The sequence below is a fragment of the Balaenoptera acutorostrata genome, chromosome 8 (assembly GCF_949987535.1).
Source record: "Balaenoptera acutorostrata chromosome 8, mBalAcu1.1, whole genome shotgun sequence".
Taxonomy (NCBI): Eukaryota; Metazoa; Chordata; class Mammalia; order Artiodactyla; family Balaenopteridae; genus Balaenoptera; species Balaenoptera acutorostrata.
In genome coordinates this window covers 81741314-81761164 of record NC_080071.1, presented here as the reverse complement: position 1 = coordinate 81761164, position 19851 = coordinate 81741314, and positions in this window count along the sequence as shown.

The window sequence follows — 19851 nt, the reverse complement described above, 5'->3', positions numbered from 1 at the left end:
ATTCAGTTTTGCAGTCAAGTCTATCAGTGTGAAACCTCAGAATGCTTATCCAAGTAATTTGGAAATATTCCATTTATGATAGGGCCATAGGATGGGACAGATTTAAGTGAGGAGCTTGTATACTGTTGCCCTGCAGGAAACATCTTATAATTATGATTTATAAATTTCAAGCTGTAATATGCAGTGAACGTTACCATAATGGGAGACAGGAGGCTAGTTCAAGAATATTAGAACTTTGGTGCTTCCCTAGTGGTGCAGTGGTTAAGAATCCGCCTGCCAATGCAGGGGACACGGGTTCGAGCCCTGGTATGGGAAGATCCCACATGCTGTGGAGAAACTAAGCCCATGTGCCTCAACTACTGAGCCTGCGCTCTATGGCCCGTGAGCGACAACTACTGAGCCTGTGTGCCACAACTACTGTAGCCCACGCACCTAGAGCCCATGCTCTGCAACAAGAGAAGCCACCACAATGAGAAGCCCACGCACTGCAATGAAGAGTAGCCCCCGCTCACCACAACTAGAGAAAGCCCTCGCACAGCAACGAAGACCCAGCGCAGCCAAAAATAAATAAGTAAAGTAATAAATAAATTTTAAAAAATAATATTAGAACTGATAAAATTGAGTAAATTATGTGAAGAAATAAAAGGAGACATTGCAAGGTGTCATCAGATTCTTAAGAAAATATCTTAAATTATTTCTTAAATTGGCTTTGCTATTAACACAATCATAGAAACAATGGGTGACGTGGCGTTTTTAATTAAAACTCTATAAATCAAGAAATTCCTTAAAGGAAAGAGCTAAAAAAAATTAAATCTGAATGATTTTCTTCTGTATTACAACATTTTCCAAGTGTTATTCATGTTAACTTTTCTACACCCAAATTTATATCCAGTATTTCAGCAATCAAACCAGTTTATAAATGAAATGCATAATGTTCCATTACTTTCATAGAAATCTGAGGAACAAAGTTCATGTGGCTCTTTTATCAATCGGAATTTTGATCACCATTGTGACTCAGAGAGGATATGATACAAGAGGTGAGGTGAATTTTCTGCCCATGTGAAAATAGTAATAAAAAAATGAAGGTGACATTATTACTTCTTATCTGCTAAGCTTCATTATTCATCTGTCTAATGTCATTTCCCAAACACGTTATCAGTTCGTCTTTCCTTGGGTGTTTCTGATACTTAACAATGGTTTAATTACAGTTACCCAGAATAATATGGAGAACAAAATGATTATACACTATAAAGGATATTTAATTTCCCAGTGTTGGCCACAAAACAAGTTTCATCTAAATGCCTCTGTTTATTATGACCAGAAGTCTAGTCCCACATCTACAGTCATGGATGGTAACATTGTCCAGTGTGTTGGCACTTTCCTTTGATTTAATCTATTGGATAAAACATATGACCAAGAAGATACAGTCATGAGTAATATATGGATTCCCTGTACCTTCCCCACTTTCTCATTACACAACTCTCTTCTCTCCCTTTCCTATTGTAATCCATGACTAATTTATAGCAGCTGAAAGCTGACCTCAAAGAAAAAACATCCTTTCTGCTATCCTTTGATCACTGTGGCAGCTACAAACTAAAACACTTTGCAAATCTGTCAGTCTGGGTATCCAGGGATAGACTGTCAGTCAGGTGGTAACCTTTACTGAGCCTCAGCACGCGTGCAGGGCGCTGCTCTCTCTGGCAGCTCTGGGATATCACAAAGGTACTAAAGAAATTCCTGCAAAAGCCCTGACCATCAGGGGCTCTTAGAGTAAAGGACAGCAATCAATCAATTCCAGGATGAATCTATGACTGTATAAAAGGGGTCTGTTCCTGCTAGAAATTTTCCTGTGAACTTTCCTCTTCGACCTCTGAGCTTACACCAAGATACTGATGGGATTGCCTATGACATGATTTTATAATTCAGCTGCCCAGGTTCAGTCCTGCCCAGAGAAGTCAATAATTCTAGGGAGAGAATAATGAAAACCATTTCTCTTGGAAGGAAAAAGCATCACTGGATACTCAAGAGAAATAGTATAGTATTCTTTTGATATGGGCAACTGCATTTCAGTTGGCAACATATTTAAGCCTTTTTTGTCTTTTAGCAGTTAACTCCATTACCTAATTTGGAGAGCTTTATAGGAGACATTTGTTATTTGTATGTATGGCATTCCCACATGGGAAGAGAGAGACATGGATTAAAGGGGATAATGACTAAGGAGCATGGGATTTCTTCTGAGGTGATGAAAATGTATCAAAAATTAATTGTGGTGCTACAATTCTATATACTAAAAGCCATTGTATTGTGATCTTTCAATGGGTGAAGTGTACTATATGTGAATTATATCTCAGTAAGGCTCATTAAAAAAATTCCCTGTCTGTATCTGTGGTCTTCTTGTCAAATAATAGCCACAACCATCATACTTGCTCCTTTCTTGATTGATCATATTTGACTATTTACAAAATTCAGTTTACTCGTTTTCCCTAGCCAACGTAAAAGAAAAAAAAAAAAAAAGGCTTTGAAAGCTGAGCTTTTAAGAGTCTGAATCAGATTATTACCTAAAGCACACACTTTCATGAGATGCAACATTTTTAATTATCCAGCTACATTCAATTATCCAAAATTCAGACCAAACACATAGTTGTTCTCACCATTCTCTGCCTTGGAGGGGTACCCCTTTAGCTCTGTCTGTGTATGTTGGCTACTGAGGTTGTTTCTCCCTAATTTTTCCCCAAAATAGATGTGAAACTGACTGTACTGAGACTCAAGCATTAGTTTATCAGAGTGCCACTGAGTTGTTTTCAAAGAACCACTGTTCCACAATTCCTTTTTTTTTGTAGTCCATTATAACTACATAAAAATGCTTTAAAACATATTATATTATTCCTAAGTAAGTCATAGAAAATGCATGTGTTTTATGATTTGCTTGCTTTCATCCTTTCCCAAATGGCGAAAAAACTATTAGGTTGTGAGGTGTATGTGAAACAATAACAAAACAAAATCAGACCAAAATAACCTAAACATATACAATAATTCTAGAGAGAAATAAAAAGATGCCAGGTACATATGCGTACTTGCCAGGTACAAGATGCCAGGTACATATGGCTACTTGGCTACGACAGCTGGAAGACAAACCTTTGTGAAAGCTAAATTGTGGCTGTCATTTCCCCAAACCAGTTCCCTGCCCCATATTCCCTTCTGAAATCGGTTTGGTTCTACGGCAAAACCCAGGATTAAAAAAAAAAAAAAATGTGGAATTGGTTCTTTAAGTTTATTTTAAGTTCTAGTTATTCCCAGCTTGAAAGATATTCTGAAGTTAAGGCCAACTCCAAGGCCAGTTTGAGGCTTTAAAAGTAATCAAGATTATACTTCAGGTGTTTGATAAAGAAAATAAGGTGATCAAAGAGATAGCTCTGTATAGACCTTCAGACTAGTGCTCCTTGGGTCACAATAGCTCAGTCTTTCATGCTTAGGATTAATCTTTTTCTGAAACCAACAGGGATCATTTTACTTTATTTTTAATTGAGGTATGACTGACACATAACTTTATATTAGTTTCAGATGGATAACATAATAATTCAATATTTGCATATATTGCAAAACGATCACCACAACGTCTGGTGAACATCCATCACCATACGTAGTTACAATTTTCTTTTCCTTATGATGAGAACTTTTAAGATCTACTCTCTCAGCAACTGTCAAATATGCAATGCAGTATTATTGTCTATAGTCGGCAGGAATTGTTAAGAATTTTCAAAACTTCACTCATTGTTTATGTCCTGTCAATTGATAATATACTGGCTCATTAATGGTAACTACCTGAATCATCAAATCTCTCTTTTCTTTCCTAGCCCACCTTTCTCCTCCTACCCTCTTAGCATGGGTTTTCTTTAAGACATTATTTAGCCTCTACTAATCTCTCAGTTTTCATCATTGAGACACACCCCTTCCTCATGGATTTACCTAGTTCCTTGATGAATACCAACCAAATCCTTATCTCCAGTCGAGTACTCTTACTCAAGTGGCAGGACTTCAAATGCCAGATACTTCAATTTAGATTTCATAAAAGCATCACGTCCATGACTGAACTCTGTACACACACCCATCCCTAAAAGAACCTCCCATCCTAACTATTGTGTTTTGTCAGACGCTATTACCATTTTCTCAATTTCCTGAGCTATAAGAAGCGTCATTTCAAAACATCATTTTCCTTCATTTTCTATATCCATTCAGTCACTAAGGCTTATTGATTTTTCCTTTAAATTGTTGCATACTTGCATAATCCTTTATATTTACACGGTACAACACCTTAATAAAATTTTCCCTGGATTACTGTGACAGCCCCCTGGCTGACCTCCCCATTCCTCCCTGATTTCAGAGTTGGCCTCTTCAAATTAATGTCCAACATCACTCTCAGGTAACCTCCCTTAATCATTGCATGTGTTTGTTAGTCCCAGGTTTCAAAAGCCTTGCTGGCTCAATGTTATGTGATCATTTGCCTGATGCCTTTCTGTATTTAAAAGTCAAAAATCTTTACTTGAAGTCATTTAAAAACTTCAGTTTCTCCATATACTCTGCTTTGATTAAAACTTTCATAAACTCCCATTCCTCTGAATTACTACAGAACATAGGATTCATATAAACCTAAATGATCAATGAATTGCATAAGGCTTTGTTTTGTCAATATTTTTTCTTGAGTGTTAGTTGAGATTCTTGGTCATAGGACTTAAGTCCTGTGTGGTTTAATGATAAGGGTGGTTGAATGATGATGACACTGATTTTCACAAACCACCCACAATAATAAGGCACAGCTATGTTAGAACATAAACCGATCACTCCTGAAGGAGAGAAAGTGTGAGCCAAGGCTGGCTGGCTGGGTTTAGGGAAAAAGTTCTTCCAAGGAATGGACAAGAACCAAATCTGTAAAGATAAGGCATGCAACAAATGCCAAGTTCGGGAGAAGAGGTAAAGAGCAAAAGGGGCTTCTAGGAAGTGGATTCTGTCCAAATCAAAAATCACGGAAGTTCCTTCCAGGCAATTTGGCAGATTCTAGAAGCAGAATAAATACTTGAGAAAAGAGAATGGTAGTAATTACATAAGAGAGATAAAGATTCACAGTCTATGAGACTGGAGTTTGGGATCGTGGTTTAGTAGACCAGGGGGTGGGACCAAGCGAGTAGAAGTGGGAGCTAATCGAGAAAACTGTGCTGGCCCTTAGGTAAAACAAGGGGGTCATGGCCTGGTCGGCTAAACCCTTCTTATACAGACGACAATTTCTGTGGGAAAGCTTTTAGGAAGAGGGATTTTCTACAGCTGTTTCTAGGTTCTTTCCTATTGGTCAAAGCATGAAGTGAGAAATTCTGATGGTGGGTGCTAATCCACTGGCCCATGTTTTTCAATTAAGAAAGCTAATCTAAAAATAAATCCATAAATGTCAGAAATACGGTATCTTTTTTCTTTCTTCTCCTTCCTGGACCAGCATCAGGCAGTAACGTGGGCAAGGGTCTAGTCTGAAGACTCCTGTCCATGGAACATATCTGAACCAGGATGGGGGTATAAGAGGAAGGGGAGACAGAGAAGTAGCAGTACACTTCACTCTTGTACTAAACCATTTCCTCCAGCATCCGCTATGAGTGCAGAACACATTGCATAGGAGAAAAATGTCTGTCATCTATTCAGAGATGATTTTTCTGTCCTTGGATAAGATAGGATAAAATTTTCAAAATTAGTTTATTATCTCAAATCAGAGAGAGCCAGTTTTCTTAGTAGAAACTGGAGGATTGGACATATTCCTGAGACAAGTCTGAAAATATAGACGTCAGACCTGTATGCCAAGGCTTTGTAGTGGTTAGCAAACCATAGGTTTGAGGAACCTTGCCAAGAAACCCTGCCATATTTCTCTACTTCAGCAATGAGAAATATGCTGAAATGTGTCTTCCTAGACATTTTATATTAAAACAATACGAATGTCACCAAAAAAAAATGCAAACCAAAACAAAAAAGCCTTCTATTTTTTCCCTAAGGACAAGTTTTGTTTGCTCTTCAGCATGGAATGAAGATTTCCCAAAACCTGAAGTAATAGGGCTAAATAGTAATTAATTAAAGGCGGGTCTTCTAAGGGCTGGTTATATGCTTTATTATATTTTGTTTAATACAAGATAAAGTGTGGTTAATATTGAAGAATAAATGGCTTACTTTCACTGTAAGATATATCTATGTTTTGAAGAACGAAATGAATAAAGACTTTGGAAACATTAAAGATATCACACATATACTATCTTTAAGATAAAACCATATTCAGTCATTCCACAAAATCTTATGTTATGTCAGACACCATTCAAAGCAGTGAGAATATAATGATGAGCCAGCCTAAGGTCCCTGCTCTTAAAGAAATGACAAGGGAATTGAACACTGCCAGGAGCATCTTTGAGCTCTCTTTGTCTATCATTTCTGCTACTCTCTGTGTGTTGCCTTTGTTTCATTAGAGTTGCTCTCTTTATACTGTGAAGGCATAGATGCCTATAGTTCTTGGTCTTCCAGCTTTTCAAGTTTAAAAAAAACCTATGGAATTAAAAAAAAAAATTCTCATTTTGGCTGGATAGCCTTGCCTTATGCAATACTTAGTGATTGAAATATGTGTCTAAATTTGTAAGAAGGTAGCAGCCTCATTTGAAAAATGTAGTCATAGTAGAGGGAAAAACATTTCCTGAAGAAGTGCCAGTAGAGTACTCAAAAGACCAAACAATATACCACAAAGAGCACCTGACAAATTCTTCAAGTACACAGTTTACATTGTCAGAAGGTATAGGAAATAAAAGAAATGAACAATGAAAAAGAAAGTTCAAAAAGCTTTGTAAAAAGCAACAGGTAAACAGCTCAAAAAATTGAGCAGATATTTCAGCTTCTGCCCATGGAAGAGAAGCCAGAATACAGAGCTTGTGTCAAGCAAATGAACTGCCTGCTAGGTCAAAATAAAACACTTGCCAAAGAGAACGTAATCCTGAGTTTCCACAACACAACAACTCTGATGCCCAAAACAAAATTTTAAAAATATTACATATGAAAAGAAACAGAAATATATGACTTGAGAAGAATTTTAAAAGACAGTAGAGGCTTATATGTAGATGACTCAGATACTGGAATTAATAAAAAAGGACTCTAAAGCACCTATTATAAATATGTTCCTAGCTTTAAAGGAAAATATGGGCATAATGAATAAATAGATAATCCTAGCAATGACATAGAAACTAAAACTAAGCAAATAAAAATTCTAGAAATGAAAGTAATCAAATATCTGAAATGTAAAATTCTCTGGATTGGATTTAAGCACATCAGAGATACCAGAAGAAAGAGACAGTGAACTTCAAGCTAGGTCTATAGAAATATATAGATCTAAAACAGGAAGGAAAAAATATCTAAAAAACACCAAGTGAAAAGATAGGAAAAATTAACAGAGCCTTAAATATCTATGGAATAATATCAGGTGATCTAACATATCTGTAACTTGAGTCCCAGAAGGAGAGAAAAACAGTAAAATGGAGTAAAAAATATTTAAGAAATAATTCTCCAATTTTTTCAATATTAAGTGAAAATCATAAACATACAAATTAATGGTCAGCAAATAACCAACATTATAACACACAAAGAAAACAATATTATGAGCATTGCAGTCAAATTACTTAAAACCAAAGAGTAAGAGAAAAATCTTGAAAACAGTCAAAAGCAAAACATCAAATTATATAAACAGAAGCAATTACAAGAAGCTATATAAGCAATTATAAGAAGTTCACTTCTTATGAGAAACAATGAAAGCCCAAAGCAATGAATAATCTTTAAAGTACAGAAAGAACAAGAAATCTATGAACTTAGAATTCTACATCCAGTGAAAATATTTTTAAAAATAAAGAGGAATATCCTTATTTCAATAATAAATAGAACAATTAGGCCAAATATCAACAAGGAAATAGAAGACTTCAGTAATGCTATAAACCAACTAGAACTAACAGATATCTATAGAAAATTCACCCAACAACATCAGAAAACATATTATTTTTTCATGGAGTATTCTCTAGTAGGGAACATAATTTAGGCCATAAAATAAGCCTCAACAAGTTAAAAAATTAAATCATGCAAAGTATGTTTTCTGACCACAAAGAATGAAATTAGAAATCAGTAATAGAAGGAAAAATTAGGAAATTCAAAAATATGTGGAAATTAAATAACACACTCCTGAATAATCAATGGGTCAAAGAAGAAATCCTAAGGAAAACTAGAAAATACAGGGAAATGAATAAAAACAAAAATACAACATACAAAAACTTATAAGATATAGCAAAAGTGGTCCTGAGTGGGAAATTTATAGCTGTAGGCACCTACATGTAAAAAGAAGAAAGATTTAAAATGAATAAACTAACCTTTCAACTTAAGAAACTAGAATAAGAAAAGCAAAATAAACGAAGCAGCAGAAGGAAGGAAATAATAACAAAGACTAGAGTGCAAATAAATAAAATAGATAGTAGGAAAACAAAGCCAAAGTCGTGTCTTCAAAAAGATCAACAAAACTGACAATCTTTTAGCTATATTGAACAAGAAATAAGGGAAAAGACTCAAATCAAGAATAAAAGAAGGGGCATCACAACTGACCTCAACAGAAATAAGAGGATTATAAGGGAATACTATAAACAAAGTGTGCCAACAAATTCAATAACCTAGGTAACTTAGCTAGAATGATTCCACCTAGGTAGAAAGATACAAACTACCTAACCTAAATAAAAGAGAATTTAAATTCTGAATAAGCCTATAACAAGTAAAGCAATTAAGTTTTTAGGCAAAAATCTTCCCACAAAGAAAAGGCCAGATTCAGATGGCTTCACTAGTGAATTTTACCTAACATTTAAAGAAGATTTAACCAAATTATTCCCACTGTCTTCCCCCACCCCACCCACCCCCCCCCCACACACAAAGACGAAGAAGGAGAAGGAGAAGGAGAAGGAGAGAGAGAAGAGGGAGAAGAGGGAGAAGAAGGAAAACAAGAAGGAGAAGAGGAAGGAGAAGAAGAAAAAGGGGGCAGGAAGTCAATATTATGTGGATACCAAAACCAGATAAAGGTATCAAAGAAGAGAAAATTTCAGACTTATTTCCCCTATTAATACAGCCTCAAAAGTCCTGAACAAAAAATGAATTTCAAGCTGAATCCAGCGACATATACAAAAGATTATACACTGTGACCAGATAGGGCTTATCCCAGAAAAGCAAAATTGGAGTGATATTAGAAAATTTATTCATGCACTATGCCATATCAATAGAATAAAGGGAAAAAATGCGTCTGTATCTCTATAGACACAGAAAAAGCATATGAGAAAATCCAACACCCCTCTTTGATAAAGTCACTCAACAAATGAGAAATAGAAGGGAACTTCCTCACCTGGTAAAGGGTATCTCTGATAAATCCACAGTTTAGTATCACACTTAATTGTGAAAGACTGAACACTTCCCTTCTAATATCAGGAACAAGAGAAGGATGTCTATTTAATATTGTACTGGAGGTTTAGCCAAAGCTATTAGGCAAGAAAAAGGGAAAAAAAGGCATCCAGATTGTCACTTGCATATGACATGGTCTTGCATATAGAAAATCCTAGAGTATGCGCACACACACACACACACACACACACTGTTAGAACAAATAAATGATTTCAACGGGGTTGTAGGATATAAAATCAATACACAAAAATATATTGTACCTCTATACACTAGCTGTGAGTAATTTGAAAATGAAATTAAGAAAACAATTCTCCTTACAACAGCATCAGAATGACTAAAATATTTAGGAATAAGTTTAACAGAAGAAGTAAAAGCATTGTACACTGAAAACTATAAAATATTAATTTGATATGCATCATAAGCCTAAACATTTAAGCTAAAACCCTAAATTTGCCAGAAGAAAAGATAAGTTAATATCTTTGTATAATGAGGGAAAGCAGATTTCTTAAAAAACAAAAAGCTATAACTCTAAACATAAAAATTGATTAAAAATTAGAAGTTTTTCTCTGGAAAAGATATCATTAATGAAATGAATAGGCAGCCACTGATGGGAGAGGATATTTGCAAAACATATATCTGACAAAGGATTGATATTAAAAATACAAAGAGAATTACTGCAATTAAATAATAAGAAGGCAATGAATTAATTTAAAAAGAAATAGGAAAATCTTAAACAGACACTTTCTAAAAAAGTTTATGAATAGTCAATAAGCCTATTAAAAAAGTATTGAACATAGTCAATAGGAAATTGAAACCACAATGAGATAGCACTACTAATCCCACCAGAAAGACTGAAGATAAAGACTGACAATCCCAAATACTGGAGAAGATTCAGAGCAACTGGAACTGTCATATACTCCTGGTGGGAATATAGAATGATACAAAGATTTTGGAAAATTATTAAGTGATTTTTTTTTCTTGGTTATAAATTTAAGCATACACTCACCTATGACATAGCACGTCCACTCCTAGGTATTCATTCATGAGTTTTGAAAAAATATATCCAGGAAAACACTTAAGAATGTTCATAGCATCTATATTCAAAACAATAATAAACTGGAAATAACCCCAAAACGCATCCATGCATGTAAGAATAGATAAACAAATTGTGGTGTAATTTTTCAGGGGAATATTACTCCATAATTAAAAGAAAGCAAGTGCAAATCAAAAAAATCATGGATGAATCCCAAAATCATTATGCTGAGAAAAAGATATCAGGCATAAATTGGTGTGTATTCTACATATACAACATTTCATAACCAACAAAACTAATATATGGTGAAACAGAACAAAACAGACAAGTGGTTACCTCTAAGCAGGTCAACTTGTTCTTAGCTTAATATGAATATGAGTGGGATTCAAAGGCATATACATTTTTCAAAACTCTTTGCATTATACTCCTAAAATTTGCCAGTTAAGGTATGCAAACTTTACCTTTAAAAAAAGGAAGCAAATAGTGAAGATTGAAAGCCATGAAGAAAAATATTTATTCAGTAGGAGCAATTTCTCATGCTCAATCTCCTTTACAATGGCATTGCTACCTATTCAGAATGATTGAGTTCAGGATCCACTTAGGAATCTATTTCATAGAGAGAAATACTAGCTAGAGGAGTCTCTCTGCTCCCACACCTGGGCCTCTACTCTAGAGTATATTTGTTACGTGAAGAGAACTTTGAACTTAATAAGGAGAAACTATCTGAAATCGATGAAATAGACAAAGCAATGGGAATGAAATTATACGATCTTGGAATCAGTAGTTACAAGAGACAAACACTGGACAAATCAACATCACTGCATGTCTGTAGCACTATGTCTAGATAAAACAAGCAGCAATAAATAGGTATCTATGTATTACTTACTGAGTGTCATTCAGGGTCATCACATGGCACAACTCTAGGAGGTATCTTTCATTTGCTTAGAGTTGTGTTCCAGGAGGGTCCATTCACAGATGGTGATGTGAGCTGTCACCCCCGGAGTTACACAACATGGCAGGTGGCTCAGGTGTTATTTATATATGACAAGAATGGTTTCAAAGTCTGGGAATAACTACAGGGTCACCACACTCAGAAAAATCACATCTTGAGGCAGAAACACAAACACACACGCACCCGCTCACACACAAATTTGCACATACACACACACACAATAATTCCAGCATAATAAGCAAAACACTGCATTGTTGTATGTAACAAGTGGTTATAAACCCTGTAGAGTTAGGCAAATAGTCATCAGAATTAGACATGGACTTCAAAATGCATCATGAAGAATTATGAAAGGAACAGTAGTTTTTAGACATACATAACAATTACGCAATAAAGAGAAATGCACAAAACACTACAATTCAATAACACAACTCTAATGTTGAGTAAAAATCCATATAAGTGCTGTTTTAAGAGAAAAGCCTAAAATAAAGGGATGCAAACATTTAAAAGAAGAATAATAAAATACTTATTAATAACACTGGGAAAAATAGTAACTCTACAGTGAAGAAAACTTGGAGACACCATCTTAATCAAGTAATCTAAGCTCACATCACCAGTAATGGAACAAATAGTTATCATGGGCCTCCTGATATAACGCACTGAGAATCATTCTTGTGGTATTTCTGAAAAACAAAAAAGAAAGAAAGAAAAAGCAGAGCCTAAATCTAATCATGGAGAAATATCAGAATAGCTCAAATTGATGTACACTCTACAAAACAGCTGGCCTGTACTCTTCAAAAGTATCAGAGTAATAAAAGGCAAAGAAAGTCTGAGAAGGGACATAGAGAATAGACTGGTGGTTGCCAAGGGGGAGGAGGATGGGAGAGGGATGGATTGGGAGCTTGGGATTAGCAGATGCAAACTGATATAGAACAGATAAACAACAAGGTCCTACTGTATAGCACAGGGAACTATATTCAGTACCCTGTGATAAACCATAATGGAAAGGAATATGAAAAAGAATGTATGTATTTGTATAACTGAGTCACTTTGCTCTACAGCAATAATTAACACAACATTGTAATTCAACTATCTTTGAATTACATTGAATATACATTGTATAGTCAACTATGCTTCAATAAAAAAGAAATTTAAAAAATTTTTAAAAATTAAAAAAAGAAAGTCTGAGATTCAATTCCAGATTTAGAGAGACTAAGGAAATCTGACAGCAAAATTCAACATAGGATCCTGGATTGGATCCTGAACCCAGGGGAAGAGACATGGAAAAGAACATTATGGAGACAACTGGCAAAATTTGAATATAGAATGCAGATTAGATGACAGCATAGAATCAATGATAAATTTTCTGTATTTAATAATGGTACTATGGGTATTTAAGAGAAGGACCTTTTTCTTAGGAAACACTCATTGGTGTATTAGGAGAAATGGGATATGATGTCTGCAGTTTACTCTCCAGTAATTCTGAAATATAGATATACAATAGATCAGACCTGTGAGAGAGGAAGATAATAGATAAATGATAGATAGATAAATAGACAATGTAAAGTGATTGGTGTAAAAATGTTAAAAATTTGTAAACTTAGGTAAAGAGTATATTTGAGCTCTTCATATGATTCTTTCAACTTTTCTGTAAGTTTCAAATCATATAAAGTTATAAAAATGTTGACTTTCACTGTGAATAGATGAAGACTCCTAATGAAGTGGTGAGTAGAGGGTTATTCTAATTTTGTTGTTCATTTCTTAAGAGCCAAGAGGTTAGGAGCAAAGAAATAGAAATACTTCTTTTAAAATCTAGCAAAGGGACAATTAAGAACCATATGGAAGTTATTTTTCAATATGAAATATTAGATCTAACAAGTTTTTCCATGTGAACAACTCCTTATACATTTTAACAGACTAACATCAAAAATTATTTTTCTTTTGATCTAAGTTGTATTTGAAATTCTTTCAGGACTCTACCATGAAACAAATTTAGTAAACAAGTGTCACAGGGAACACTTTTCAGCCTTAACATCTTCTCTCAAGATCTAGGTTTTTGGAGGCTAAATTATTCATTTTCCCCCTTTAGTTTTGAAGGAAGGGTGAAAAATACATATACTGACTCATTTACTTAATTCAGCTCTCAATTCTCACTGCAGAATTGACATTGCCACTTTGGGGGGCCACTGATGCCAGCGGTACTAAAGTAGGGAAATTAGAAATAAGTATGTATTATGTGCTCAGTAGTATTTTTTAATTGCCATGCCATTTAATTTCTTCCCTTAAGAAATTTTAAAATAGGTTCTCTCCTTCCCCCCAGGTTATGTGTCTTAAAAATGGTGATGTAATGTTTCTCAAAGTAAAATTAGTAACATATAGAAAAGTATGAAATCTCTAAAATCTCTAGTGAAGTAAAGCCACAAAAGTTCACATTTTCTCATTTCCACTGTTAAAAAAAAAAATGTTAACTTCTTTTACTTTAGTGAGAACACTACATTAGAATAACTAAAAGTCAGAACAAAAACTACCCACTGTTCCATCACCTAACGAAATCATTGTCTTTATTCATGGTGCCCCTTGACCTTGCCTACATGCAAATTCTATTTTTTACATGTATATGGCAATACTCTAGATAGAATGTTATTCTATATATATAACACCATGCATACATTGCTATTTTGTCACAGCACTTTTTCTTGTCTCTCTTCTGTCCTTTTCTTTTTCACTCCCTAGCCTCCTACTCATGATGCCCGATGTTAACAAATTGATATATACAGTTGGCCCTCTCTATCCACGGGTTCCACATCCGCGGATAAGGAGGACTGACTGTACTGCGCCATTTTATGCAAGGGCCTTGCCCATCCGCAGATTTTGGTTTCTGCAAATGCTCAACATTTTTATAAGGGCATTGAACATCTGCAGATTTGGGGGTCCTGGAAACAATCCCCCATGGATAGCAAGGGACAACTGTATCCTTTTACATCTTCTTGCATGCTCAACAGTATGTACAAATGTACATGATCAAAGATCTATATCCATCATAACTGGTAGTTGCTCAGTAAATGGAGCATAAAACTGATACACACATAACTTGAATGTTTTATTAATTTAGTCACATACACTTAAACACATGGTATTTTTTAGAATATAAGCCACCTGTCTTTAAATTTTCCTGCAGAAATCACACCAAAATTTCCAACTTCTGTTTCTTTCAAGTGGTTCAAGATTTCGAAGACATTTGCTAAGCAATTTAGTGTAGAACTTTCCTGTATTTTTATAATTTTCGTCTCTGCTCTTTTCACAGTGTTCTTGCCCACACTTAAATTCTCAATATATTTATCAGTGACTTTCATTTATGGCATCTTTTCAAAGATAAAATTTTGTTTTTCATGAAGTAACAACTCTTTTTTATCACATTTATTTATAATCACTTTGTGTAACATTTCATAAGACGTCAAAATTCCAATAACAGTAGCATGTGGCACAAAGGAGTTTGGTAACAAACAAAGCTGACCCTTAGTTAGTAAAGGTAGGAACAGGACTGTTTGGATGAGTGAATGTAATCAACTTTCAGGGAGTAATCCATGTGCCTTTTGCACGTTTTATAGAGAGAATGGATGACATAGATGAGTTAGGTGTGTTGGCTAAGTGGAAGATGGTTGAAAGAACTAACTTATATATGTTTTTTGTCTTTGCTTTATGAAATGAAATTATCCAATATGTTTTCATAAGCAACTTGCTTTTCTCACTTAATGACATAATTGCTATCTTTCCAGAACAATGGCTTAGGTCTAACTCATTCTTTTCAATAGCTAAATGATATTTTATAAAATGGATATGTTAAAAATGCAGTCAACCTTCCCTTATTGATGAGCATTTGGAGTATTTCCAGGTTTGGTCACTTCAAACAATGTTTTAATGGAGATCTTTATCCATACATCCTTAGATACCATTGCATTTATTCCTATGATAAATTCTCTAAAGTTTCTTCTTCTCATATTTCAATTTCTACTTTTAATATCCTTAAGTTTCAAGTATTATTATACAGTATTTTAAAACAAGGCCAGGGCTCAAAATGGATAATTGTAATTCATGTTTACACTTGGCAAGATTTTCACCAGTTTGAAAATTTCAACCAAGCTGTAGAGGAACCGCTGATAATTTTGAATCCACCAGCATTCAGAAGGCTATCATCCATCTATTAGGTTGAATAGTTTTGTAAGTAAATTTCCCTGGTCCCTGTACTTCTTGCAAATGGAGAGTGCTACATCTAGGACAGCTCTTATTTATTCCTGTCAGTTTTTTTACTGCAAAATTTGTCCTTGAGTACAAAGAGAGAACAAGTAAAACATTATATTGAGATGGTATGGGGAAATACGAAGCATTTAAACACATAAAATGTTAATATAATATACATCTAAATACATGATTTCCATTTCTTACAAGTCAGAACAGTATAATGTAAAAATTAGGTCAGTTTTTTATTTCCCATGATAATGTGATTTATTTTCAGTTTTACTGTTATTATGGGCCAGTGGGCTATAACATACCAGCTTGTGATCTATTCTCCTTAAACAGTGACCAGCATTAATAAGCCATTTTAAGGAGATTCAAGGCTTGCAAATATCCCAGGAAAGTTTCAGAGCCACCAGGTTACATGACTCTTCACTTTAATGATTCCAGTCATGTAATACATCTTCTAAATCAGCTGCAATGTGTGCACATCTAATGATATCTGACTGCTGATTCTGCAAGACACATTTCCACGTGCTTCAGCATACAGGAGACCTGATGTAGCGACATGATAGTTGTTCTCTTGCTTATCAATATCTTTAGTTGTGCAAATTTTATAATAAGGAGAAATTTTGAGAGTTGGGCTTTTTTGCAATTTTTTCTTTACTCATTTTAGACATCCCTAGTATATATAAGCTACAGATGCAGATGACTGGGGTTATGAAAACATACCTTGCATGTTTTCACTTATTGCAAAAAGAAGCATTTCTTTCCTATCTGACTCTTCTAGAGTAAGTCAGAGATTTTTAAGGAAATTAAACAATTGTGTTTTATGAAGTAGATCTGTACATTGACGGTTCAGAGGAAGTAGGCATACCTCAAGTTTAGTTTTGCCTCCTGCCCTCACAAATCTGGTTTAGGCAAGGACAATGACGAAGTCTGTCTTAAGGTTGGTATTAATGTTTGGCAGGCACAAATTAGCTATTTTGGGTTTATGTCAATCTTGTACTATTTACATACAGAGTGGCTGCACAGGTAAAAAATAAATACATAGGTGATAGGTTCTCCTTGTATGCTAGATTATGGTAAAATCTTGATCAAGAAAGTCAATATGAACCTTTACCCTTCAATTCCTGGGTTAAAAGAAATGAAATTGTGTAACTAACTGAATTGATCAAATCACTTGCTAAAAGAGACCTAACCATAATTTTTATGACTCAGTATTTCCTGCGTGTCATCTTTATGTTATTTTCCACTCAGGATTTTCTCCAAAACCGCTGGATACCTAGTCCTTAGTAGAAAGAGTAGAGAAGCATTGTAGAAAAGTGGGCTGTTGCTTGTAGGAATGGTTTCAGAGTCAGTGATATGCTGGTGGGGCTTAACCAACGGATCTCAGGAGTGGAGCCTCTCTGATTTGTAGCATTTGCTGATTTCCATGATGTAAATATTATCATTAGGAATGATTTCCAGCCACCAACGTGATGTCACTAAAAGCAGATTTGGGAGGAGATGCTAATAATTGGCTCTCAAAAGACAGCACAAACCTCTGCCATCACACCAATTAAAAATGTTTTACCCTCCATCATCGTGTTACATCTAACCAAGTGAAATTGAATACGGGAAGAAAAGCAGAACTGTAAAAGTTAAAAGAGTAGTTGTATTTCTGATTCACTGTTCTAAGAGAAAGTGGCAAAGGAGAATCAGAAAGGAAGTTAAATTTCAGATATGGTTTCTGTAAGACTGTATTTCCAAGTCAAAATCACTTTTATTTTCCAATGTGCTTGAGAAAATATATAAATTTACTGTTCCTAGCAGGTCTAGGGCTGACTAATGAATCAAATCATGACTCATAATAGGTACCCAGTAATTCAGGGGGAATTTTAGGGGGTTACATGACCAGAATTTGAAATAACTTTCCATATGCATAACAATGCTAGCTATTTGGGATAAATCTGAAACTATTCAACACAATGTATTTTTCCCATATAACCAAGACAGGACATTTATATTTGAGGCAGTATAGTCTTATGTGTAATCATGTAAGACAATAGATAGATAGATAGATGATAGATAGGTAGATAGAATATAAAATATATATATAGATATAATACAGATAGATAGATGATAGGTAGATAGAATATAGAATAGATATATAGATATAATACAGATAGATGATAGGTATTTAGAACATAGAGTAGATATATAGATATAATAGAGAGAGAGAGAGAGAGAGAGAGAGAGAGAGAGAGAATATAGAATAAATTTATTCTAACCCCTTGATCTTCCATGAGACTTTGTGGGAACTCACTCTACTATTCAGCACCAGAGTTTACTTCTCAACCACAGAGTTTACTTCTCAACCATAGATATTGTTTTACACTCGCCTTCTTAGAAGATTATGACTAAGTAGTGTAAATAATAAGGATGTTTTGAGTAGTAAGTGGTCACCAATACCACCACAGACTATAGAACAATACTGTCAAATAGAACTTTCTACACTGATGGAAATGTTCTATATCTGCACTGTTCAATTGAAAATTCAGTTTCTCCATTGAACTAGCCACCTTTCAAATTGCCACTAAATAGAATTAAATTAAATTAAATCTCAATTTAAATGGCCATATAGGGCTAGTGGTTCCCATTTTGGAAGTGCAGATCTAGAAGACAAACCACCAATGTTTATTTCTTCTTCAGCAGCAAAATTGACAGTTAGCCAACAATTCTGTCCCATGTAGTGTCAAACATGGCATTTTGGGGAAAAAAAAAACTGTTCATGAATTTTTAAAACTGTGTTTTTTGTTAATAGTGGCAGAAATAGAAAGAAATTGTATATACTCTCACAAGAAACTGATCAGTTCACAATTTTCAGTATCATCTTCCATCTTATTTAAAACATTTTCAGCCCTAAAACTCCCCTAAACCAAAATTCAAAGTAGTTTTCTTAGAAAATATTTATTTCTAGGAAAATCTATTTTAGAAATATCAGTTAAGTTTTAAGAAGAAAATACATTGTATTATTAAATAAAACTGTTTGAAACCCACAAAGAGTGTTTTAATGGCCTGTGTGATTTTATAGTGTTTATTAAAATCCAATTTCTAAATGTATATTCACTGTATTTTTGAAGTAGGAAGTAAACACATTTTTCAGCATATAGCTTTTCAAAGAATTTTATTTTCTTTCACAACAGGAACTTAAAACATAGGTGAAAACTTAGCTAGAGGAAGGGAGAATAAATATTAAAAATGAGTGCAATTGTAGTAAATAAGTGAATATTTGAAAGAAGTCTTGCCTCTTCAAGATTCATAAAAACACCTAATATAGCTCTTTTTCTATCATTAGTTTAAAAATATATGCTGTTGGTAATATAAACGTGTGAAGAGTTACTTAACACTTAGAAATGTAGCTAAAATCATCTTATAAAGCTGAAAGTTGATATTTTAGTTGAGAATCAATTTACCATAATATTCTAAAATTTTATTTCATTTAAAAATAGCCCATGGTTATCCTAAACTTGACGAAATAACTTCTACAACTGTTTCCTAAAGTACTTTTGGACCTGATTTAAAGCAAAACAAAATAAAAAACAGCAACAAAAATATCTATAATTCAAAATGATTAACTGAAGTTTTTATAGCTATATTTTTTTGTTCACTGATCTTCCATTATGCAGCATTGATCTCTTGGCAAAACTGTTTGAACTATCTAAATCATATACCCAGGAAACAATATGTATTCTGCTTACCTGCCCAAGAAGGGCTTTGAAAAAAGCCCTCCTAGTTCCTCCAATTAAAATGTCAAAGGCATGCACAAAAGAGTTTGGCTGGTAAAGTCAGTGATAAGGAAACACAGTTTTAGTTTAATTCATTTTTCTAAAGTGCCAACTGACAAGCTTGCATTGAATTCAGTCCAGGTTCAAAAGTATAATTGATGTCAGCCCAAATTCTCAGCCAAAGACAAACACTGACTCTGTTGCTGTTGGCTTTGTTTTGGTTTCAGGTGCAGGGCCCCTGCCATATGGTATCCTTGGGGCAGGGTTTTTGTTATGGCGTGTGAGTATGTATGTGTGTGTGTGCTTTTTAATATTGCAAACATCCTTCAGTTGCAAAGCAAACAAAGAAAAGGCAATCCACTCATTGCTAGAACCACTATAGA